Source organism: Chionomys nivalis, chromosome 17 (assembly GCF_950005125.1).
Source record: "Chionomys nivalis chromosome 17, mChiNiv1.1, whole genome shotgun sequence".
NCBI classification, from domain to species: Eukaryota; Metazoa; Chordata; class Mammalia; order Rodentia; family Cricetidae; genus Chionomys; species Chionomys nivalis.
The window spans coordinates 30393439-30420803 of NC_080102.1; positions in this window are offsets into that span (position 1 = coordinate 30393439).

The following is a 27365-nucleotide window of genomic DNA, read 5'->3' on the forward strand; positions in this document are numbered from 1 at the left end:
AATTAAACTCGGGTCCTCTGGAAAAACATCAGGTATTATATATACCAGAGTCATCTTTCCAGCCCCAGAACATATAAAATGCTGGTAATTTTATTTCTGTAGAATACCTCTCAAATGGATTATTGAATCAAAAGTTATAAGTATTTTTAATTTTCATAGAATAGATTGATTTCTGGAATGACTGCTGTAATTTATTATCCCACCAGTCACATCCCTTGACAGTAGTAAACTTAACAGATCCCATTAGTGTTTTAATGTTTTCACATTTAGTCTGGGTACCTAGATTGTGTGTGTGTATGTATATATGTGTGTATATGTATAGAGGTGCACATGGAGGTCAGAGGATAACATGTATGAGTCCTCTTGCCTTCCATTTCACCATGTAAGGCCTAGGGATTTGAATTCCATCTGTCAAGTTTGACAGCAAGCACCTTTACCCACTGAGCCACCACCATTAACTGTTGCTGATTGGATGGTCAGAAGGAGCATCCACGGTGACATCTTCTTGTGCCCTCCTCTGACTGAGGATGAACAGATTGACATATTTTCCTGATGGGGCAGCAGCAGATGACATCACGTGTTGTAGTACAGGAGATACATGGCTGCAGGTCAGGAACTCGGAGCCCTATCATGACCACTGTCCCCGGGGAGGTCTGTCAGGTGGCACTGAGCCAAAGCAGCTTCCTCCCCACCTTTAACAATGGAAATAAATCCCATCTTTCACGTTATTTTCTTGTTGTGGTTCTGATGCTGTCCTCTGAAGCAAACTTTAAATTTTTAAAATTTTCGAGTAAGTTTAATTAGATTTAACATTTCAGTTGGTTGCCCTTGTGGGTAAGGAAGCTTTACCTAACTCATGGCACAGAGTTTGCTCATGGGTCTGGTTCTGAGAGTGTATGCATTGTATCTCAAATGGAGGGTTATTTCTTTACTAATTAGCTATTGGTCTATCTATCCTATGTAATGAATGAATGAAGCCCTAGATAGCAGCAGAGATCACTATAGAAATTTAAACCACTCTAGTCCCAGACAATAATGAAGACACAACATGACATAAGCTTTTGGGAGACAGGTTACAAAATGACAGTGTGTTTCAGTCCAGAGGGACAACCAGTATACACCTGGAAAATAGCTTATTAGACACAAGGAAGGCTGCAATGGTGATGACTCTCCACAGAGCTGTTTGTCATCACTGCTCTATGTTCCTGCCATCTCTCTGCCATGAGCACTTTGGTCTGCACTGCATTTTAGATCCAGACTTCTAGTTCACCCCCTCGCCTGTGTTTTCTTTATATTAATATGTCTGTCCTTTGTGTTCCTACTTGTTCATTTCTAAGATTTCTGTTCTTTTTGGTACTTCATGTTTAAAATTACTCATGTCTGAAATTAATCAAATGTACCATTTCCTTTTTTGTTTTATTATGTATGATCCTGAGCATCTAGCGTCTTGCCCAAGCTAGGCAACCATATTACCAATGTCCTATTTTCCCCAACACCTCCTCCTTTTTTATTCTGAGACAGGGTCTCACTAAGTTTTCCAGTCATGCCTTGAACTGAGTCTGGTCTGCAGTTCAGCTGGCCTTGAACTTGTGACCCCCCACTGCTTTGAGACTGCAGGCTGGCACCCCGAGACCTGGCTGCAAGTTTGAAATGAGAAAACTTCTGATTTCTTCTACTCTCAGTTGTCCACATTTTACATTTGTTTTTTGGAGACAGTTTGGTTGATTACCAGTTCTCCCAGGCAGGTGTTGCTGACTTTCAGCATATTTCAGCATCCCTTACTATTCCAGGTTTTTTGTTGTTGTTGTTGTTTGATTCCTACTGCCAATGTTGTAAGTGACCTGCCTCGCCTGTGTGGATGCTGGAGACACAGGCCACAGAAAAAGAGACTGAACCAGAGTTATGGGAAAACCTAAAGGCTGTTTTTCAACCTCTGACCTCAATGATAAAATTTGTTACATTCATTAAGAGAACACCCTGTGAGCCCAACACATGAACTTCCTAAGTCTCTACATGCCTGCTGGCTCTGAACCACAGATCAATCACTCTATCCTAAGTATTTCCCTGTAGTTGCTTTTTATCTTTTTAGGGGGCTTACCATCCAGCTCCAAAATAAAACTACATACAGCAAAAACAGTTGTAAAGTAAGAATTACATTTACAATATTCAATCCATTTGTATTTACCAAATTCAGAGAAAATACTTCATTATCTTAGTGATTCCAAAGTTTTATAACTAATTTACTTTCTGTCACAACCAAGGAAAATTCTATTTAGTCTTTAACTCCATTAAAGAGCCCAGAAGGATGTAATATTACCTAATAACAGACAACAGGCTACCAAAGTTCCTCTGCAAAATTTGGGCATTTATCTTCAGCTTACAGGCCTAGAATGTCTGGCAGACTTTTCAGTGAAGCAGGAAATTTGAAGGACTGTCCTACCTTGTATTGACAAAGTTCATCAGTCACTTTCTGGTGTCCTACACAATTTCTTGCAGACTCTATGAAGCAGGAATCTCTAAGGACTATCCTACCTTGTCTTATGTTTGAGTTTTCTGCCCTACCTGGTTCCTTCAGTCATTAAGTCCCAAATCACACAGAGGTCTACATTAGTTATAAACTGATTGGCCCAGTATCTCAGGCTTCTAATTAACACTTATAACTTATATTAGCCCATTATTCTTGTCTATGTTAGCCACATGACTTGGTACCTTTTTCAGCAAGGCAGTCACATCTTGCTTCTGTGGCAGGGCCAGGACTGCAAAGGAATGGGCTTTCTGCCTCCCCAGAATTCTCTTTTTGACCCACCTCTATTTCCTGTCTTGTCCTGCCTATACCTCCTGCCTGGCTACTGGCCAGTCAGTGTTTATTTAAAATATAATTGACAGAATACAGACCATTCTCCCACACCATGGTTTTAGAAAAGTTTAACAGTCTTTTTTTTTCCCGTGTCCTGCTTGTACAGTTTGTACAACATACTGTCAAGCAAAGAGCAGTTTCTTGCCCAAATGGCTAGCCTTGCCACATTGAAAACAAGTTCCATATAGTTTCTTCAATGCCTATCATCTTTTTATGAAGTAAATTGGTGCTGTCAGGAGCAGATGTGTCTCATTGTCATGAAAAATCTTAGGTTATAAAACATCTTAAATGCCTTTTTCTGTACATCTTTAAAGTATTTGAATCTTGAACATACCTAATGTGACTACAAGTTTGATCATTATAGATTAACTACTAGCTTTATTTCTCAATTCTACACTGCATTTTAAATGAGCTATAGAAGCACATTGCACCCAAATAAGGACAGAATCATATATACAGTATAATAAAAATAACTTTAAACTTTTATCAATAGGCCAAAATCCATGACAATGAAAAATATCTGAGATTAATAGTTGTCTTTTTATTCTATATTCCCCTAAATGATAATGAACATCTATAACCCACCAAATAACAACCACCCACCCCATTAAGCCATTCTTCAAATATCTAGGCTGGTTTATTTCAGCAAGCTCTTTCAATTCCGTGTCTCTTAGCATGTCATAAGCATTTGCTTATCAGCAACCAAAAATTTCAAAGACAACACAATACCATACAGGATCCAGACTTTTGCGGTATTTTTATCTTTATGTGACTTATTTATATTTTACTCTTTTTGAAGACTTTATTATTTTTAAACTCTCTGACTAGCCGGGCAGTGGTGGCGCAAGCCTTTAATCCCAGCACTCGGGAGGCAGAGGCAGGTGGATCTCTGGGAGTTCGAGGCCAGCCTGGTCTACAAGAGCTAGTTCCAGGACAGGTACCAAAACCACAGAGAAACCCTGTCTCGAAAAACAAAAAAAAAAAACAAAAAAACAAAACAAAAAAAAAACCCTCTGTCTATACTTTAAGCCCACACACATTTTTAAAAATACTGGAAACAGTTTAGAGATTTTTTTTTTTAATTTCCATATGGACCTCTTTTACTGTATATCTCTAGTCTTTTGGGCTGCATAAACCTTTTAAGTGCTAAGTTCCACAGCTAGGACCTCCACTGTAGCTTTGGTGGCTGGCTCTGCCTACTTCTGGGGTCTGTGAGAGCCAAGCCTGGAGCTTGAGTACCTGGTTGGAGATAGGTAACCAAGAACTGCATTCAACCCTCCAGCTCTGGAATGCCAGAGCCCTGCACTGTGGCAGGCATTTTTTGTTTGTTTGTTTTTCCTCAGAATGAAAAAGTCTATTTAAGTGCTCTATTATATGGCAGAGACTCTTAAAGGAGCCATGTCTTTTTTTCCTTTTTTCCCCCAGCTTTCTCAGGCCCTAGCCTCACATTGGTATGTCAAAATGTAGTTTGTTTTTTAAATTTTGGGGGGCCTGCCACCCAGCTCCCAAATTAATACTTGGAGATTTATCCTTACTTATGAATGCCCAGGCTAAACTTCACTTGTTTCTAGCCAGCTTTTCTAACTTAAATTTTCCCATTTCTCTTTAACTACATTTTTGCCTCTGGGGTTTTTTACCTTTCTCTATTCTATTTCTTTCCTTACTCTGTGGCTGGGTGTCGCGCCCGCCTCGACTAGCAAGGAAGATGCAACACCAGAGCTCTTCTTGCAAGCAGTTTATTCAGGACCTTATTTACAGCTTCTCTCTCCCTCTCTCTCTCTCCCTCTCTCTCTCTCTCCCCCCCCCTCTCTCTCCCCGGGCAAACCTCTCGCATCCCTTAAATAGGCATGGGCCGCCAACCCCGGATTGCCATGTGGGCGCTGTCCATAGGTCCACGCATATGCAAGCAGCTGATGATCATTGTGTGATAATAGCATAAGTCAGGCCTTAGCCATATAAGAAGTTGATTATTACAGAGAGCACTCGCTTTCAGGATAACGGAGGGTGGAAGCCAGCACCATCAGGTGCGGCTCCACACAGCTCTCTACACATCGCCATCAGGTGTGACTCCACGCAGCTCTCTACAGTTCCCCCTTTTTGTTTTGCAAAGCAACAGGCAAGAGTAGAGGTCTGATCTCTGTTAAAAATGGAACATGTACTAGTGTCTGTCCAGGTGTCATCCACCCAGAGAACACTAGACCTGTCCGGTGTCTTTTTACAGAGGTGGGAGTTAGACACCAACCCGCATGCAATCAGATTTGCTCTTCTTGAGGTCGACTTCTCTGAACTCAAGTGCAGTGCACAAGCCTTGCATCCTGTGCTCAAATATAGATAACCAAGCTTGAGGGGACTGTCCTACTTCAATGGCCATGAAGGCTTGAATGATCATGACTGCATTGCGATGCTGTGAAACTCTCATGTGACAAATGCACCATAGGCATACCAGGGAGGCAAGCACCATTAAGCCTGTTAGGGCTCCTATTCCCACCCACTCCTTCAGATGATCCATGGCTATGATGATCCAGGTCATGGCGAACTGGCATCGGCTTGGGAAAGGCTGACAGAATCCCCCACCGTAGCTTCGCCATCACTTTCTCCATTGAGCGGGTGAGGAACAGGCACAGGATCCTTTTCTACCTCCGTCTGCACTTGCACCTTCCTCACCAGGCGTTCTGGAACCCAAATAGGCTCCAAATGATCCTGTGGAAAAACACAAACAGCGCCTCATGCCCATGCCAGCATGGGATCGGGTCCATTCTAGACCCCTGTCAAAGCGTCCTTTCAGGTCATCATTCCTTTTGAAGGATTGGACGGACATGAATGCCTGTCTGTGGTAGACTGAATGGAGTTATCCAAGTTTAAAAAATTTAAATAAGGCTAAGGAAAGTCTATTCTTAGGGGTTTGCTCATGGCCTATTCCCCCTTTTTGTTTTTGAAGTATCTCCTTTAGAGATTGATGGGCACGTTCCACAATGCCTTGTCCTTGTGGATTGTATGGCAGTCCATGTGTCAATTGAACACCCATACGTTGACAAAATGAGGTGAATTTTTGTCCAATATAAGCAGGACCATTATCAGTCTTTAATTGTTGAGGCTTGCCCCAGCCTGCCCATGCTTCCAGGCAATGAGCGATCACCTGAGTCGCCTTTTCACCTGTCATGGGTATGGCATGAATAATGCCAGAGCATGTATCAACTGAAACATGCACATATTTCAGCTTACCAAATTCTGAAATATGCGTAACATCTATTTGCCAAATTTTAAGAGGGAGTAACCCCCGTGGATTGACTCCCAAGGTTTGAGGATGATGATAAACAACACATTGTGGGCAATCTACAACCACTTTCCGTGCATCAGCATGAGAGATATTAAATATTTGTTGTAGGGTTTTTGCATTAACATGAAATTCCTTATGAAAATTATATGCTCTCTGTAAAGCAGAGGCAAGAAATATCCATTCTTGTCCGGTGCAACGATCTACTTTGTCATTGCCCTCAGCAAAAGGACCTGGTAATCCCGTATGTGCATGGATATGTTGTACAAAAAAGGGATTTTTGCGTTGCCAGAGTAAAAGCTGTAATTGTATAAGTAGTACATGTACGGGACTGGAAGGCCTAATGGGTCCCACGCATTCTAAGGATCTTAAGGCATTAACAATATAGCATGAATCTGAAATTAGATTGAATGCAAAAGGGCAGGCCTTAAACACTTCTATTACAATCGCCAGTTCAACTTGTTGAGGGGCTCCAGGAGAAAATTGATGTGTAACAGGCTCCGAGGAATCTACCATATAAGCGCCACAACCGGTCTTAGATCCATCTGTAAAAATAACACTGGCTCCTGGAATGGGTTGTAAAGTAGTAATTTTGGGAAATATCACTGGGTGTTCCTTAAAGTCAGCAATGGATGTTTAGGATAGTGGCAATCTATAGGCCCTGGATAAGAGCAACACAAGATTGCCCACTTGTCTAAGGTAGCACATAAAATCTTTACTTGATGGCTGGAATAAGGCACTATAATGGTTGCGGGGGCAACCCCAAAATATTGTAAGCACTGCTGAATTCCGGTTAATGCCAAAGTCGCTACAGCGGTAGGATAATGCTCAAGAGATTTAGCTGGAGATGTCTTAGGATAGATCCAAAGCAATGGCCCACTCTGCCATAAGAGTCCTGTGGGCTGGTAATAGCTGGAGATATCTTAGGATAGATCCAAAGCAATGGCCCACTCTGCCATAAGAGTCCTGTGGGCTGGTAATAGCTGGAGATATCTTAGGATAGATCCAAAGCAATGGCCCACTCTGCCGTAAGAGTCCTGTGGGCTGGTAATGCTAGGGAAGAATGCATAAAGCAATATCTTGACCCTCTTTTATCCTTTGTAGGAAGGCGTCTTGTAACCTGTTTTGCACCTTTTTTAATGCTTCTCGTGCCTCAGTAGTCAACTGCCTCGGAGAATCCAAAGCAGAGTCCCCATTTAAAACACTATATAGGGGCTTTAACTCGTAGTTTGGTAACTTCAAATAACATCTAATCCAATTTATATCACCTAACAGCTTTTGAAAATCATTTAGCGTCTTTAAATTATCTTTCCTTAACTCTATCTTTTGAGGGATAATCTGTTTCTCACAAACTCTTACTCCTAAATAATTAACAATTTTATTCTTTTGTACCTTTTCTGGAGCTACATGCAGCCCTCTCCTTTCAAGTAGCTTAATAAGCTCCACATAGGCCTGATCTAACATTCGTTCATTCTTGGCAGCCAGCAATATATCGTCCATATAATGAACGCATCTTAGAGTGGAAAATTTTTCTCTCAGGGGTGCAATGGCCTCCCCCACATACAGCTGACACATTGTAGCACTATTGGCCATTCCCTGTGGCAAGACAACCCACTCATATCTTTTGCCTGGTTCTTCATGATTAAGAGATGGAACTGTAAAGGCAAATCTCTCGTTGTCTTTTTCAAACAAGGGGATGGAGAAAAAACAATCTTTTATATCTATCACAATAATAGGCCAGGAGGCAGGCAAAGAGGATAGTAATGGCAACCCGCGTTGCACTGGTCCCATGACTTACATTTGATAACAGCTCGCAAATCATGTAATAGGAGCCACTTTCCCGATTTTTTTTTCCTGATTACAAAGATAGGTGTGTTCCAGGGGGAAATGGATGGTTTAATATGGCCCAGAGTTAACTGTTCCATTATTAAATCATTGGCAGCCATGAGCTTCTCAGAGGAAAGAGGCCACTGAGGAACCCACACTGGCTCCTCTATTTTCCAAGTAATGGGAATTCCTTCCCCAGTGGCCCCTAAGAAAAACCCATCCCTTGTCTGGGTTTTCTTAGTTCTGCCACTGTCGGATCTTTCCGTCCTTGTAAATACCTGCCCAATCCAAAATTCGGATGGCAGTCCATATTCTTCATAATGGTTTGAGTCTTTTCTGAATATTCATTAATTTAAAATATATAGATTTCATGAGCTCTCTTCCCCATAATGATACTGGGAGTTCAAGAACATAAGGTTGAATTACTCCAGAGTGGCCCTCTATATCCTGCCAATTTAATAAGTTAGCACTATTAGGGGTACTAGCATATCCTAATCCTTGTAAGGTGTGTGATGAGGTCTGAATAGGCCATCCTCGTGGCCAATCTTTACTGGCTATGATACTTTTATCCGCCCCTGTATCCAAAAGGCCTATGATCTTGACTCCATTAACAGTTAGTTGTAAAGTAGGCCTTTGGTCCAAATCCAAGGATAAAATGTGAAGTCTGTACCTGATGAACCAAATCCCTTATCTCCTCTTTCAATGTCTTCAGCTGGATGTTTGTCATGTAGACTAGGCAAAATAACAAGTTGAGCTATCCTTTCACCTGGGGAAATCATGGTAATGCCTTTAGGCGACTCAACCATGATTTTAACAATGCCTGTATAGTCTGGATCAATTATCCCAGGATGGACATGTAATCCTCTTAGGGTAGTGGATGATCTTCCTAGTAATAATCCCACTGTACCAGGTTGAAGAGGACCCTGAAAATCAGAGTCTGTCTGAACTCCCATTTGGGGGGTTAATATGAGTCTGGTGGTGGCACGAAGGTCCAATCCTGCTGAACCTGCAGTGGCTTGCCATGGTCCTTGGGGTGTCTGAAGGTTGGCCACTGCTCGTGACTCCCTTCTCTGCTCTGATCCTCCATTGCCCCATATATTTGGGGGCCCTGAGGCCAGGGGCCCCTCTGTCCGTTTTTTGGCATGGTAACATTTACTAGGGGTTGTCCATTAATATCTTTTACTGACCTACACCCATTCGCCTGATGTTTTCCTTTTTTACATCTAGGGCACATTCCTGGACTTGGGCGTTGGCCACTTCCTGATTCCTGGGCATTTCCATGCCGAGTACTTCCTCCTTGAGGGCAGTTACGCTTTATGTGGTCTGTTTTACCACTTCGAAAACAAGTTCCCATAGTGCCCCCGTTCTTACTTAACCGAAGTATTGCAGCTGCCAATCCGACATTGGTCAGTGGACCTCCTAGCTCTCTGTATGCTCTCATCCAGTATTCCAACCCCCTGCTCTTATATAGAGTGATAGCTGCCCTGCATTCCTTAGTACATTGCTCAAACACTGTTTGATTAATGGCATAGCGGTGTCAGGGTCGTCAAATATCTTTCCTGCCGCTTCTACCACCCTGGCTACAAAATCAGAAAAAGGCTCTGTAGGTCCTTGGATAATCTTCATTAGATTACCCCTTACTTCCCCTCTATTTGGCAGAAATTTCCGTAGCAAGATTGTTAATTTGCTCATACACATGAGGGGGATATCCATTTTGTTGATTGGCAAATCTACCTTATCCGAGTAGCATGTCCATATCCCAGATTGCCTGGGCTCCTCCAGCTGCCAAATTTATTGCAGCCTGTGAGTTCGCAAATTCCATTTTAAAAAGCTTTCCAATCCAAGTATTGACCAGGGGATAAGCAAGCCTTTGCAAGGTTCGGATGGGGTCATAGCATATCTATGCAAAGCTTCCACCTGAACCACCGTAAAGGAGGATGAAATGCCATAGGTCCGGACAGACTCGGTCAATGCTTTGATAACCTTAAAATCTAACAGCTCATGATATCTGTTACCTTGTTGATCTTGAAATACTGGGAAAGCAGTCATCATTCTAACTCCTTTCTGGGTCATCATTTCTGCCCTGACCTTCTTCCATACTCCAGGACTGAAAGAAATCCCTCTTTCTGCTCCCATGACCTCAGGATACGGTGGGGGGGGGGGAGGCGAAGGAGTTACACTCCTCCCTGTACTTTCGAGTTGTTTTTGCTTCTGTTTCTCCCTTTCTCTCCTCTTGATCTTTATCCTGTCTAGAGTTTTATGGACAGATTCTAGGGGGACCACATAAAAGCACTCTTCCTCATCGTCATCATCATCAGACTCTGAGTGAGTGGAAATATCCGACTCCTCCAGTTCTGACAGACTAGGATATAATCCTGTTTTTCCCTTTCCTGGGTCATTTTTCCTCGTACCTTTACCTGATCCAGCATTAAACATAGCCTTTTCAGAGGCTGCTTTCTCAGATCTCTCCTCCTGTAGGATCTCTAAGGTGGCTTGGTTATTCTCTATTGCTTCACTATACCTTTGGTCTTTCAAGCAACGCCACACTAGCCTCCAGACTGATCTGACTCCTTTCTTAAGAGCCAAAAAAATTGGGTGCGAAGGTGAAGCGCCCATCTGAACAAATGTTAGATTTGTACAATTTCACTTTTAACCCGTCCGCTCTTGTTGCGGCTCTACTTTTACCCTGATCTCCCTTTTTCTACCTGTGAGAGCAGAAAACCCGCTTTTGTCCTCTTACCTGAGGATTTACCGGTGCACCCCCTGACTGCAGCAAGTTCTGGGCTCCACAGAGAGAGGTTTGGAGGTTCCCTGTATGGGCCACCACTTGTCGCGCCCGCCTCGACCAGCAAGGAAGACGCAACACCGGAGCTCTTCTTGCAAGCAGTTTATTCAGGACCTTATTTACAGCTTCTCTCTCTCTCTCTCTCTCTCTCTCTCTCTCTCTCTCTCTCTCTCTCCCCCTCTCTCTCTCCCTCCCTCCCCCCCCCCCCCCCCCCCCGCGGAACCCTCTCCCAGCCCTTAAATAGGCACGGGCCGCCAACCCCGGATTGCCATGTAGGCACTGTCCATAGGTCCACGCATATGCAAGCAGCTGACGATCATTGCGTGATAATAGCATAAGTCAGGCCTTAGCCATATAAGGAGTTGATTATTACAGAGAGCACTCACTTTCGGGATAGCGGAGGGCGGAAGCCAGCACCATCATGTGCGGCTCCACACAGCTCTCTACACATCGCCATCAGGTGCGGCTCCACGCAGCTCTCTACAGCTGGGCAGCTGCCCTTGGTGTCGTCCTCTCCTTCTGCTTTTCTCACCCCTCCTCTCCTTTAAGCTTAGATTTCTCCTCCTATTTATTGTCTTTGCCTGGCAGCACCACCTGCTTCTCTCTCCTGCCTAGCTATTGGCCATTCGGCTCTTTTTTAGACCAATCAAATGTTTATAGACAGGGAAAGTAACACAGCTTTACAGGTTAAACAAATACAATAGAAAGGAATATAACACATCTTGGCATCATTAAACAAACATTCCAAAGCATAGATGAATGTTAAACAACTTTTTTTTAAAAACTAATATTGCACAGTACTCTCCTCCCAACAAAGGAAAAATTCTTCCCTTTTCAAGCCCTGTACATACACCCAAGGTCTTTGGGATTGACGCTGGACCAGGGATACCTTGGAACATCTTGCCTGGTAAGAGTATCTTCCCATTCTTTAGGGTTCAGGGCGTGCCACATAGGTTATACTAGATGGGACTTACTGTGGACGAATGTGCATACTTAAAGCCTTAGCATCTGACCTCTGGGTGAATCTAGGATCGGGTCAAGAGGTCAGACTTGCAAACACTGTGTCTACCTCTTCCAGTGACTCCCAATAAAAACCAGCAGTACCAAAGCTCAGAGGAGTCAGCATTTTGCTTATGTTGTCACAAGCCACTACCTGGAACTAAGTGCTCTCTGTACAACTGCAAAAAGAGACCACTAAAGGCTTGACCCATTCACAGGCAGCTTCTTGTATTCTTTTGCCGCCAAAACTGCAGTCACTAATATATCAATTTTTCTGATTTTTGAGGCTGCCTGGTGAATTGGTCAGCCTGAGGATGGTTTTCAAAACTGGGTAGAGTCCCCTACTCCATCAGTAGCATGTCACACACCTGTGTGGTGCACTCTGTTCAGGCAGAATCAGGCCTGGGAGCACAGGTCTGTAACCTCAGCGGCTTGAGATGCTACAACAGGAAGATGGCAAATTTAAGTCTTGACTTGAATACAAAGCAAGTTCAAGACCAAGGTTCAGGGCCAACTCAGACTCCAGGAGATGTAGAAATGGGTCCTTTTGAATCTACATGTATCAGGAGGCCATGGACTGTACAAAAGAAGTCTGCCACCTTATTTGTGGTCTGTCACACTGGGACACAATTGACTTGCCAGGAGCCAGGCATCCAGGCAGAATAAAGTGACAAATGATGGTTTCTGAGCTGGTAATGAAGCCAGCAAATCTCATCACAGTCTGGTAATCTCTACCTGGAAAGACCAACAACTATGTCAATGAAAACATCAGCGATTCCAATTCTCACCATAGAACGGCACACCAGTTTCTTGCTGTGGTCTCAAAATTAAAAACCATCAAAGTCTTTGGGAATTGCCTTTGGGAAACTCACTACTCCTGCAACAAACCAGCTCCAGGGTTTCTAACACCCTTTTCTGGCCAGTGTAGGCACCTGCATTCACATGTACAAACACACGCAGAGACACATGCATGCCCAAAGAATAATAAAAACTAATATCTTAAAGAGAACTTGCCTTACACATAATGCTTTGTACTGTTCCTGTCTTATCCCACATCACTAGTGTACTTTGGGTAGCAAGCTCCACTCTGAACAGAATGTGGAGGAGGCTCATAGCAGCTGGAAGGTGGTGGCCACAATTTCCTTCTGGGTGCTAGCCTGTTGTGAAATCAGAGAATGGAGTAATACCACCAGATCCCATCTTTAAGGTGTGCCCACCTGTAACAATGTATCTCCACAGAGTTTGTCTGTCTTACCTGTTCCGGTCCTAAGTAACATAAAAAGATGCACAGATTTTGACAAAAAAAAAATGCATTTCAAGTAAGCAATTCAGAATATGTGCAAACAAGAATCATCATCTCCCAGTCTAGAGGGAGTATCAGAAAAAGAGACAAACACAACCAGCTGCCTTGGAATGTAATTGCCATGCTCGTAGTGCTGGCCTCTCCTCACAGGTGAACTTGGCGTTAGTGATATGAGCATTTAAACACCAGCATCAAAAAGTCATTGGAGCAATAACGACTGTGAGGGCAAGGGAACAGCAATGGTATAGGGAACTGGTATCTAAGTAACAAAGCCTGTCAGGGGAGGTGCACTGCCATTTTATGATAGATTTGGGGGGGAGGTAGACCCAATATTTTGACTTCCACCCTCCTCTGTATCTGGGTGCTGCATCAGTAGGAGAGAATACTACCCACCTACATAAGAGCTACAAGTTCTCTAGCGGGTTGTTTGCAGAGATGGACTGAGCTCCGGCTTTGACATCCAGTTCTACCAGCAATTGGCTTGAGGTGGTACCTAATGGTTCAGAAAGGTACCTGATATCTCCCAGCCCCTTTATCCTCACATTCAAAATTGGGTTCCCCATGTCCTGTCCAGTGGGAATGCATGAAAGATACATGAAAGAAACCAGGGAAGTGGTCCATGCAGTCACTGCCATGTGAAAGTCCCAAAGTTGAGGGTCCTCCCTTGTAAAGAACTCACTAAAATGAAGTGACTGTCTAGTGAACAACTGAAAAAAGAGCCCATTAGAGGAAAGATCCAGGGCTGGAGGCAGCAAGCCACACAATGAATCATGTTTAATGGAGCCTTGCCACACACAGGGCACCAAAGCATGCTTGTTTTCTGTAATTCTTTGATTAATTTGATGGTTTCATGTGTGTATCTAATATGTTCCCATTGCTCTTTCCCCGCTTACCCTTTCTTACCTCCCCCTCTCTCCCATCCCTGTCAACCTCCCTCCTTCCTGCCTGTCCCTTTCTCAGATTAATGACTTTGGGGTTTGCTTTGTGATCCAGTCAGTGTAACCAGGACCATCTTTGTGGTCACTGGATTTGGAATGTTAGGAAAAAAATCCTAAGACAGGTGGCTCTGCCGGCACAGAAACAACTAGGTCAGATTAAACCAAATACAATGCCTGTGTTTTATTAAGTACAACACTCTTGGGTGGCCGAGCGCATGGCGGGGAGACAGGAAAGTGGAAAGCACATGCAAACCCGGGACCACGTGTTCCGCCTCTGGGAGTCCATTTAAATACCCTGTGGGAGTGGTCGGGACCTGGCATGCTGGGATTTGGAGTCCAGACCAAAGCAACGCCCAGGCCAGGGGCTGGGGTTATGCTCCCTACTTAACATGGACTATCTATCAGAGCTTGAAGGAGTCATGAAGGGGCACAAAACTGAAGGCAATGACTCCCTGTCTCCCCGAATCTATCTGTTAGGAAATAGTTCAGCAATGAGGCGATAGGGTCCCACTTAGCCACAATGGCTATCTATTGCCCAGTAGTATTATGAGATAGAGGGGAGATCTGGAGTTCAAGTCATGGTGTTCAAAGAGCTAAGTCCAGAGCTATCCAGGCAGAATGACTGGAGTCTGTGAGTCAGGAGCATGGGCTGAGGCACGGGAGGGAGGAAAGTGCCAGAGGTGAGGACAAGGGAAAAAATAGGGCCCACCAGTAGGACCAGGGTCAGTTTTAGATCTCAGGTCTCTAGTATGTGTTTTGTACAGGGGACCTGTAGGAAGTGTTGTCTCCCAGCAAGCAACTGCCACAGATATCACAAGTCCAAGACTACAGTGAGGACAGAGGGATAGGGTTTGAAAGAACAGGATCCTACACAGAGGGCCATCTGAAATGTAATGAGCTACATTATGGGGAGGCGTTTCTCTGCCTAGTTCAATGGCCATGGGCTAGAGAACCTGCCTATGTACTTCTGAGCACTGTGCAGTGATGGGGGGAAAAGAATCACCCAGTGGGCAGGTAGAGGGGAGGAGATGAGTTGTGCCCCTAACACCTGTGTCCCTGGTGACCTTGGTAGGTTTGGAGATGTCCTGGTGAGCGTTGCAAGTACTGGATGCTGTTAATGTGACGCTGGTATAATTAATCTGACAGCAATTTCCCAACATGACTCCCTCCTGGTCGTTCTTTTAAAATTGCGAATTCCTCCCAAGTAAACCCTAAGGCAACAAATGTTTTAGACAGAAGTCTGGGTAAGTCAAAATTCAGAGAACTAGGACTCCTTTTCAGTCCAAAAGGATTCAGAAAATGGTTCTGATTTATCCCTCTGCCATGCCACTCGGGAAGAATTTGGGAAGTTTGCAGGCACAGGCAGTAAGTTTAGTATCAAAGGGAGAGCAGTGTTCCCAGCTGTGATGAACAATTAGCAATTCTCTATTCTGGGCTGTGTTTATCCTCTCATTGTGATGCAGAATCACTGTTTCCTTAAGAAAGTCTGTGCGTCTTAATTAGATCTGACTTTGTAAATCTGCCTTCTTCCCCACAGAGACCATGTAAATGGCTGCCTGTAGCTGATGGCAGATTAACCCCAATCTTGGCTTTATGCAAAAAGGTCCAGGAAATTCAGTCGAGGACATTTGAAACCTTATAGAATCCCAAAGAGCAAGAACCAAGGGAATTTTAACCATCACCATGTCCAGCTGCTTTCTTAGCATCTAACCTGTGGGCAGGGAGCAGGAGGGGCTTCTGCCTCTGGTAGAGAGGTCTCTGAAAGGCCACTTCTTGCTGGGCTAGAGGACTATGGTTTGCCAGGGAAGCTTCCTCTGCTGTTCTGGTCCATGTTTTTCTCTATTAGCAGCACAGGTCTCTACCACTTCCCCTGCTTTATGCCTTGAATAAATGGTTTCACCTTGTTGGGCTTCAGTTTCTCCTTCAAGAAAATTGACAGAATAACACTTGTGATCATATGATGGGGTCGGGGGGACAATTGTATTACATAGTACGCTTTTGCCATATGAGTTCTGTGTTCTTGGTGCCATCATTTGCCAACATCTTCATGGTCATCAGCTTCAATATCATTATCATTGTCTTAAGAGCAGTCATAAGCCTGACATCTCTCTACATGTTGTCATGGGTTTTGCCCTCGTGGCTTAGAGGTGAAATGCTCTTTAACCAGTCACACACATCCCTGCCTCTTGGGTCTCTATCTACAAACAGAAAAAAACTAAAGCACAAATGTGTCTTCCTTGCCCATTCCTGATCCAGTGCCAAGTGACCGTGGCAGACTCCCCATTGCTCTGAGCTCCTCTTGGGTAATAGCTTTGGCTTTGACTTCCCTTCATGACTCAGGGCAGATGTGCTTAGAAAGATTGTTGGTGTTCTGGGCCTGTGGTGCCTTATATTTTCATTCTCTCTGCATACCTGCTTGGCAATCATGATGTAGGTGCCATGGGGTACAGGGAAGATGCCCTAACTGACAACTTCACACAACATAGAGTCCAGTGAAGACAAAACCTCAACTGAATTTCTCAGAGCAGGTGGGCCTGCAGCCATGCCAATGAGAGATTGTCTTGATTGACAGTTGGTGTAGGAGAGTCTCAACCTACTCTGGGTGTCCATCCCTAGTCAGGTGGGTCCATACTTTTTAAAAAAAAGAAAAGCTAGCTGAGCACCAGCCAGAAAGCCATCCCGTAAGCAACCCTTCCTCTAGGGTTTCTGTTTCAGTTCCTGCCCCGATCTCCCTGGATGTAGAAGCTGAGCTGAACCTTTTCTGCCTGAGTTGCTCCTGGTCAGTGCTTTCATTGCAGCAGCAGACGAACACGTCAGAACAATAGGGTAGCAAGCTTTAGAGTAGCATCTTCGTTCCCTCCACCCCCCACTATTGCAGCCAATGGTTTGACATCACTCAGATCTGACTCTAAATCTACCTGGATTTTATAATAAATAAATCTACTTATTTAATGTGTTTAAGGCTTCCTTGTCTCATCGTAATTGCTGGGTCATAATCGTACCTGCTTGGTCGAAACACTCACCGAAATGGTTACCTTTTGGCAGAAGAGTCTTGCGAGTCATTGCAAGTCTTGCAAAGAGAGTTTGAAAGTCAGTCCAGGACCAGCGTGCTCAGCAGCTGCTGTGGGTGGAATCATTGTCGTCTTTACTGTCATTTTGCTCCTTAGCTCCAGCCCTTCTGCCCACCACATCTGAGCCCCCTGCAGGCATCACATGGGTCTAGTCTGGCAGCAGAGTTGGCAGCCATGATAGCCATCTCTGACTTTGACACTTCCAAAAAAAAAAAAAAAAAAGGTTCAAGCTGGGTTCCAGGTGGCCCCTCTGGACCAGCCGTATGAGGACTAAAAGCCACATACAGGCTGTTCACCCCTAAACCCCAGGGTGCTGATAGTTTTCTGGAAAGCCAGTACACCAAAGCCTGGGGCTAGAGTGTTCAGGTGTTGGATAATTATCCCACGTTCTGCCAATGCCTGTAATCAGATGAGGCATTCTAATCCACCTGTCTCCAAAGAGTTTGTCATCTTCCTGGACCCGAGGACGTGAAGCCAGCCTTTGAGTCACCATTCTGAGTAGTCAAGGAGTAGTGGATTGGGAGACACTATAGAGATGATAGTGTTTTTTTTTTTTTTTTTTTTTTCTCATTTCACATCAGCCTCAGGCATTCTTGATCCTTCTCAGCCTTCATGCTGTGATCTCTAAACATCTTATTGCTTCATTTCACGGGGGCAGGGGAAGTAGAAGAAAGAAGAAAGGAAGAAAGGGCTACAGGGGATAAAAGAGGAAAAGATGGAGAAGAGAAAAAAACATTTTTGGAGTGCCCACAGATTTTATGGCTGCTCTTGATATTCCTCAGACTTCCCACCTTCCTGAACGCAGAGGACCCAGAAATCACAGGAATCCTAGCAAGTGCCCCCCCCACCCACCCTTTATGCAAAGATGTCATCACCATCTGTGTCTGGAGACACCTCAGTAAGAGATAGCCTTTTCCCACGGGTTCATTCATCACGTATGCCTCATGTACTAGACCCCAGGCATGTATGTAATTTCTGAACAGAGCCCCAGATGTGGCCTTCCTGTCCACCTGTCCAGCATTAGCAAGTATATCCAACAAGGAGCCTCCAGATATCAACTCCTCCGATATCCACTTCAGCAGCAAAGGGACATGTTGTCTGAGGCGATGGCCTTCGGCGGACCACCTGGATTCAGATAGAGAAACCAAGGCACCAGCAACTCCGTCAACTCTCAAACATTGATGGATACTTGGTGCTGAGTTCCTGATGGTTCACCAGGAATCTATGGATCTTTATTGTGATTGAACCACCTCTTTATCTTAGCCATTGTGCCTTCCTCTTCCTTTCATACATGACAATTCCCAATAAACATCACAACACCAAGACTTTGCCTTGGCATTTGCCTTTGTAAATAAAGCCTTTGCCAGATGTTACAGAAAATGGACAGTAAGCCACGGAGGACATTAAAATGGAAGGCAGAATGCTCGTTCTTGTGATGCATCTGTCATTTTGAGGCCATGAAGAGGCTGCTGTGGGGTGCCAAAGATGTTCTACAGAGAGACAGCAGCAAACAGTCGGAAGCAGGAAGCAGCAGCTGAAGGCCAACTGTGTGCCAGAAAGGTCACCCTGGAGTCAATGGCACCCTCACCTCCTGCAACTGAGAGGTTCAAGTCCAAGACTTAAAAGTCAGAACAACAGAATTTAAGAGATTGTGCAAGGCTTAAGCAAGTCAATTCTCATTATGAAAACCTGGGACCACAGCTCTTAGATTGTCCCTAGAGCTTTGTCCTGAACAAATTGGCATTACTAAGCTGCATATTTAGCCCACCTTAGTTCCCTATTATGAGATGGCCCTCTTCCTATCCTGGAAAGAAGTAGAGAGACCTGGACATACCCTGGGAGATTTCCCTACCTTTCCTGGCCACTAGCCTAGAACACTTTATGAGAAGGCTAACTTCTAGAAGCTGGAAAACATGAGCAAAGCCACAGTGTCGCAGGGTTCATAGCTGACGATAGGTAAGGGATGTTCAAGCAAAGGAAAGTGGTTGTACTTAGGAATAGGTGCTCACTTGTGGCAGAAAGCCATCCTTCAGACAGCAGGCCTACAGTCTTGGCACTTGCTAAGGCCACAGGGAAATAACAGCAAGGAAAGCATGCATATCACCCAAAATGGCCACTGGCAGGTCTCCTCCAGAGTTCAGGGTTGATGGAAAGAGACAGCCGTGGAACTTTGCTCAGTTGAATGCAATAGCTTGAGAGGCTTGGCTACAATTACCTAGGAGCTCACACTTGTCATGATTGTTTGCAAGTCTGGAATGGCTCTCAAGAGAAATGTGGAGATATTGACAGATCGTGGTGTCCCCACAGGGAAAATAGATGGGTAATCTGTCACCCTATAGACAGTTCGCACATGTAGAACACAGTAAGAACAAAGGGCCAGGAGACCAAGTCATAACACCTTGCCTAATTTCCAAAGGCACTTCATCTTTGCCCAGGGTGATCTACTATAGAAGTCTAATGACTGGATAATAAAATGCACTGAGAGCTGCTAGGGGCTGAATTGTGGGGCCACCTCTCCTCTATGCATTTGCAAAGCCACAGATGTTGAGAGGTTTGTCTCACCTGGTCCTGCAGCCATTCAGTCCCAAAGAAACATACAGAGGTCTAACATTAATCATAAACTGGTTGGCTTATTAGCTCAGGCTTCTTATTAACTCTTATTTCTTACATTAACCTATAATTCTTGTCTGTGTCAGCCATGTGACATGGTACCTTTTATCGGCGAGGCATTCTTGCTTCCTCTGCATCTGGGTTACGACTGCAAACTCAGCCTTTTCTCTTCCCAGAATTCTCCCATTCTAATTGCCCTGCCTATACTTCCTGCCTGGCTACTGGCCAATAAGCATTTTATTAAACCAATACAACAGACAAATCTTTACAAGATACAAGACCATTATCCCACAGCACAGAGACATCAGAATGTAGCTGAGAATCAAAGTTTGGATATGTGTAGGTATATACATTTATATATGTATGCATGTGCATATCAATAATATGTAGCACTTACATATGTCATTTCAGTTAATACTTATGGTGTACTTCTCTGACCTCTATCAATGTCAAGAAAGTCAGGGCTTTGATTTCTTCTGAAAGCTTTAGTATTGGTCTCTTACACATAAGTTGAAACCATCTTCAAGGATGATTCAAAAGTCAAGGTCATCAGTGTTCCAGTGGGTATCTAGTTTTCTTCGCTACACTTATTATGAATACAAATGTTTTGCTCATTGTGAACCCAGGATGTCTTCACAGCAAAGCAGGGTGACAGCACATACATGGGTTCGTGTCCACACACTCCGTTTTTCTGTTTCTGTATTTGGTTCTCTTTCATCAGCACCATGTTGTTTTAACTGCTACAGACCTAAAATTAGTCTTATAACAATACACAGTAGGTTCTTCACTGTTCTTCCAATTGTTCCTGGTTTATTCTAGTTCCTCTAGTGAGTATTTGGACAGGAACTGCAATGAACTTCTAAATCATTCTAGCGATTGTTGTGACTCCATTTTCCAGTCATGAACAGGTACCTCACATGTACACAGAAGTCTTCTAGTTCTTTTGTTCAGCATCACCACAGGTCCAAATCTCACTTTGCTTCCTGGTACATAAACTTGAGTGGGAAGGGCTTGGGCTGCCACATAGCTAGAGGAAACAATGAGGACCAGGCAGCAGGAGCTGCCAGGCAGCATCACATCCAAAGAATGATGTTGCTTGGAGGGATGCACCTGCCACAGACATCCTTACATCCTTGCCCAGCTTCTAGAGAGGCTCATGGGACATAATGTACCCACTAGCAAATGCAGCAGCTGGAGATGTCAGTAAATGATAGCTGAAAGATGCAATGCGAACAAATCTAGCCCGGCACTCTCTCCATTTGACCACTACACAACCTGGTTCTCTAAAGCTGGGATAGAGGGCAAGAACATCAGTGTAGTATAGATATCCTACATAAGGCTGAGAACTTCAAGTTTCTCATTCTCTGCAAACTGGTCAGTTGTGGGTCTCTGGATTAAATGTGATTTGTTGCAAGAAAGAGTTCCTGTGATGAGGGTTGAGAGATGCACTGATCTACGGGTACAGTAGTAATTCATTCAGTCACTTTATTATTATGCCCACTATACCCAAGGTCATGAATCTTCAAGGAAAAGGGGTCAGAAAGATTCTAAGAGCCAGAGACAGTGAATAACTATAAGAAAACTGTTTTCTGGATATAGCAGTTATGGTCACATGAACTCATAGCAGCTGTGACAGTTGTATTCCTTATGTGTGTCTTGAATCATCTCAGACATCTAAGATTTTGTTTTCAAGAATTTATTTTATTTTTAATTATGTGTATATGCAGGGTGGACATGTATAGGAACAAGATTCCCCATCAAGGCCAGAAGAGGACGCTATATCCCTTGGAGTTGGAGTTGCAGGTGGTTGTGTGCCCCCCATCATGGGTCATAGCAGCTCAACCCAGGGTCTCTATAAAAGCAGTACTTTTAAACGCTGAGCCCTCTGTCCAGGCCCAGATTCTGGTTTCAATTCTAGTGAATGTATAACCTGAAGTAGAAATTCTAGATGGTGTAATAGCTCTATTTTTAATTTTGAGGAAATTCCATGCCATTTTCCACAGTAACGTCACCATTTAATAGCCTACCAATAGGGTCCATATTTCTAAATTTCTCTACCTCTTTGCTAACCTGTGCCCTTTTGATTTTGTTTGCAATAGTCCCATAGGGTTGATGGGATACCCAGAAGCTTGGATTTGCATTTCCTGTTGATTAGAGATGCATTCTGTGTCTGGTGGCTGTTTGCGTGTATCTTTGGAGAAGAATCCATTCGGTAGATCCTTGCTTTGGTCTGTTTTAAAGACTGGCTGTTTAGAGTTTTGTTTTCCACATTAGGTTTTTCTGTGAGTCAGATACCTTACCTCTCTAGATTATTAACCCCTTCAGTTAAATGATCTGTGGATGCTTTCTTCGACTCCTCAGCTTGCCATTTCACTCTCGTGATGGCTTCCTTGGCTGTGCAGAAGGGTTTGTGTCTGTTATAACTCTCTTCTCTATTTTTGCTTTTATGGCCTGTGTTTTGGTGATATAGCTAAGAAATTGTTGGCAAGACCCACAGAGAGGTGGTGTCATACCTATGTACAAAGTTCCCAAGTCAGTCAACTCATAGCAGAGAGGATAGAATGGAAACTGCCAGGAACCAGCGAGGGAAATAGAGCTTTTCATTTCAGGTTTGCAAGACAAGTTCTAGAGATCCAGTGCCTGCATTGACACCATGGCACTGTGAACTAAAGCACCTGTTAGAGGGGCAGAGTTACTACTAGGCAGGCTCACACAAACATACACACACACGCACGTAGTGGCATTTCAATTGTATTTTAATAAATAAAGCTTGCCTAAAGATCTGAGTAAAACAGACCAGGTAATAGCAACACACATCTTTAATCTCAGTATCCACAATGACTCACACCTTTAAATCCCATTAGCCACACTTGTTGCCATAGAAACTGGGTGGTGCTTGCCATTAATCATAGCAGTGTATGCTTTAAATCCCAACCCTAGAGAGGATTATAAAACAGAAGGAAACAGCTCTCAACACACAATCTCGTTCTGAGATTCCTGGAGGCAGGATAGTCATTTTGGACTGAGGTCGAGGTGCTTTTCAGATCTTCAGGTCAAACCCCAATTTCAGTATCTGAGTTTTACTAATCATGCTTTTAACACACACACACACACACACACCAAAAACATGAGAGCTAGAAGGAAACTTCTTAGAACCGTGTTTTTGTTGCTGCTTGTGTGTAAGTGTTGTGTATGTCTACACTAACCAAGTTGTATCATTAAATATTTAGGATTTCAAATTTCACAGTCACACTTCAATAAAGATCTCCAAACACACACAACATGAAAATCAATCAACAAGAAAATACAAATCAGTAATCACGTTAATCTATTTTCCCGCCTCCATCCTTCTCCAGAATTTCATACTCCCAACTTCCAAACCAAATCTCCCTTTATTTTCTTGGGTAAAAATTGAGTTCTAGCCAGGCTTGTTGCTATGCAGTGCTGTTCCAACCTCACCACCCAGGGTTACTCGGTTCACACTGTGCTGCTGTCTCCAGAGTCAGGAAGCCAGTGTCCTCAGCTCTGCAGGAAGTCTTCCCAGCAGCTCAGCCCACATAGGTCTTGTTTGTCTGAATCTGCTCGTTGTCTGTCCTAATCACTTGGCAATTAGCCATTCTGCACAGAAAAGCTCGTCTACTGCTGTGGTGGAACATACATTTGTTATTCTACTTTGAACAGTTACATATTGTTCCCTAAACCAAAGTGAAAGCTCATTCAGGAGCCGTGTCTACCTGAGAAAGCTGTTCAATTCATCAGAAGCTTTCCTAGGCTTTGATGCCATAAGAAAACTTAGAGATCACTTATGCTTGGCTTCCTTTCAAGGAGGAAATATGTGAACACAGAATGAGACCCAGGCGTGGTGTCAAGTGTAAATTCTGATTTTTATAAGCTGTGTGACCTTGGTTAAGTTCTAATCCTGTGGACTACTTGTCAAAGTGGAACCCCTCTGCCACAAGATTTTGGGTTTCTTTGGGTTGTTTTGTTTGATGTGAAGTGAGAAGAAAAGAAATACAGAAACTTCTTTGGGGACAAAAGAACCTAATGTGTCCAAGGAAATGGAAGTCAGCTGGTTATTAATTGCATCCTATAAATTGACAGTTTTCTTAATATTGTATTCGTGTTCTCTCATTCCAAGGATCATGGTAACTCTATTGGGTTCAACTTCACAACTGGGTAAACTGAGGTTTGGAAAGATTAATAACCTGGCCACACAGTTGGCACATGATTGAACTGTGATCCAGTTCAGACAATGTGATTCAAAATAGACCTCTTCCAGGCTGCCTGTGTTATGGGGTCTCTTGCAGCAAAGTATGGGCAATGCCTTGCAAAACAGGTGAAAGTTGGTCCCTGTGTTCAACAGTCTTTTACATAGAATAATATATACTTATGAGGTGCAATAGGCCACCAGAATGCATCAAGTGCAGAGGGGTGGGGTAGTTCCTGCTGGTTTTATGTGGCATGAAAATTACTTTTATAGATATTGTCAGAGTGAAAACCACATTTAAAAATAAACAATATACAACTCAAAGAAGGGTTTCAAACCAAACATTCTTCTGCTATTGGTAATCATGTAAACAGACCATACACCCCCTTTCAAGAACACACAGGAAAATGGAACTGTAGAGTTATAGATATGATAATGAACAAACTGAACAAATTTCCTCCTACAGTGAATTGGGGGATGATAGAGGCCCCATGTCTTTACTAGCACTTGATCTTAACAAATTTATCAACAAATTCTTCATGGTAAGTGTGATAATTGCTTCACTGTGTCTTTAATTTCTAATCCATCACTGGCTACAGTTGGGCAACATGGTTTAGGTGCCCACCATTCCCCAAATGGTTGGTCCACATGTCTGTGTGTCCTCTCTACTTTTATAAACTTAAAAAATACTTTTCTTAGAAATGGATGTGCCAGATCTGAGTCCCCTGTTAGATACATGTGTCACAATGTCCCTCCCCATGGCTGCAGGGATGCACATGGGGTGTGAATGCTCCTCTCAACCTGGAAGGTGCTCCTTTCCAGTCCTGTCAGGAGCAGTTTTTGCCCATCAGAGGACATCTGCATTTAGTTGTGGTATTGTACTCTTGTGTAGTCATTCAAACTCTTTCCTGGTGTGTTACTGTGGGAGCTCCTTCTGCTCCTTCAGCCAAAAGCCTTTAAGATACCAGCCCATTTGGGTATGGTCTCTTATACATTAAATGCAGCTGTAAAGCCTGTGCTCACTCTCCTGCTTCTGGCTCTTGCTTCCAGCTGCTAGACTCTGTTTGTGTTCCCCGTTTGTGCAGAGGACAGTGATCTGTAAGTCTCCCCTAAGTAACCCTTTATTATACATAATTCTGAACTACTGTGGGATTATCTTGTGACTTCCACCATCATCTGGCACCCAAAGGTCCACACTTTTTGGGATTGTCCTCCAACCACATAAGGCACTGGGCACTGACTCTCCCGCCCACAACCTGCACACAGTGCACACAGTCTGCAACTCACATTGATGGAAAACTTTGGATTTCCTATTTATCCTGGGCCCCAACTCTCAGAATCATTTGTTCACCTTAGTAACTGTTCTTAATTTGTTAAACAAAGCATATTTTTCAGAACCTTAGTAAGCAACACATGGTGTTCACTGCTGCTAGCATCTCATGGTCACACAGCTGCAACTGTGACACCTGCTGGCTGATAATGATTATTACACCAACTCCAATTCATTGTAATTTTGTTACAACAGGTAATACGATCTGAAAAACTACAAAAAATGACTGATAACATCCAGGAGTTCAATAATTATTTTGCTTATATTATGGAAGATATTGTGCAAAACTTATGCTATTTTCCTTGCTATTATTTGATTCTAGGAATTTGCTTCATTTTAAATATTATATCATTAAAAATGGTTAAATACTATGGAGAAGGATAGCATCAATTTGGCAAAATTTTCTGAAAGAATTTGTGCTGTTGAATATAACTGTTGGAATCTGTTAAAGTTATATGTCAAAGATGAGACATTATCTTTACTGAATAAGTTGGAATCCTCAGTGAGGACATTAGAACAGAACATTGGACGGGAGATTCAGACTTTAAAAAAGGCAGAAGTGAAAAGATTTTAAAAGATTGAGGAATTTATTAATATTAATGAGCAAGGACAGAAGGTGTACAAGGATTTAGCCTCATCGGTATATGCCAGACCCCTGGATGACTTATACAGAGTTTCAACTGCATATCTAGTAATATTTTCAGAAATACCATCTGGCGCAAAGTAACCTAAGGTAGTTAAAGACTATGCACAGGAACCAATACGTATGAGCAATCTAAAAGAAAGAAAACAAGCAATAGTTTCTTATGGGCTACATTCACCATTTGTCAGAGAAATGTTGAAAACATGGGCTTCAAGCACTAAGGCAACCCTACATGATTGACTTCATTTAATCTCAGCAGTTCTAGAAGATGGACCTCAGCTGCTTTGGAAGTGTTATTGCAGAGAAGAGGCAAAAATTCTAGAACATCAGGAGAAAGCAAAAGGATTTGAGACTTCCCAAGATAAAATTCTTGGCAAGGGTCATTACTCTGATCCTCAGGAACAGGCTTGCTATGATGAACACACCTTGTCCCTATGTAGTTACAGCAGCTTTAAATGCTTGGGACAGAATAAGAAAAGAGGACTGAGTCATACATTAGGGTTAAACAGTGCCAGAGAGAACCATTTACTGACTTCTTACAAAGATTAACTAAGGCTATACAATTAGGAGCGACAGACCCTGAAGCTAGATGTGTACTAACTAAATCTTTGGCTTTTGAAAATGCGATCATAGAATGTAAGAAGATCCTTGGGTCTTTAAAGGTCAGATTGGCACCCATAGATGAATGGATCTTGCATACAGTAAATGGTGAAACATTTGACTATAGTACTAAAATGTGGGTAGGAGAAGCAATTTCCAGTGGTATGAGGAGACACCAAAATGCCAAATGTTTTAATTGCGGGATAGGACATCTAAGAAGGGACTGTAGACAAGAAGTTCCTATGAATAATGTCTCCTCTAGAGGAAGACTAAGTCTTCTGGTATATGTAGGAGGTGTGGCAAAGGCCAACATTGGACTAATGAACATAGGTCGACAAGAGACAGACAAGGCAACCTGATACCACCAGGAACGTCCTTGGGGGCCTCTCCCAGGCCCTGATGTCAAACAAGGCCCAGTTATTCCCAGTCACTGTGGAGAACATGCCTTACCAGAAAATTAAACAATCCAGTGCCTTGGGTGAAAATCCATACTATTCTGGATGATGAAATAGACCTGGAGGACAAGTCAAAAACTCCAGTAGAAAATAGGAAATGTATATTCTGGCAGACTTCTATAAATTATCAAAGACCAAAGCTAAGAGTACGAATAAATGACATTATAATTGAGGGACTACTAGACACAGGTGTGGCTGTGACTGTCATTACTCTAGAATTTTGGCATCCAGATTGGCCTCTTCAAGAGGCATGTATTCAATTCCAAGAAATTGAAACCCTATCTCAAGTAAAACAAAACATGAGGTGGGTTGAATGCATACGGCCAGAAGGACAGAAAGGAAGGCTGAGGCCATATGTAGCTAATATTGCAGTGAATTTATGGGGCCATGACCTATTGCAAAAATGGAATACCCAGGTTAGCATTCCTGTAGTCCCCAAAACTCATGTTACTGAGAAGGACATTAT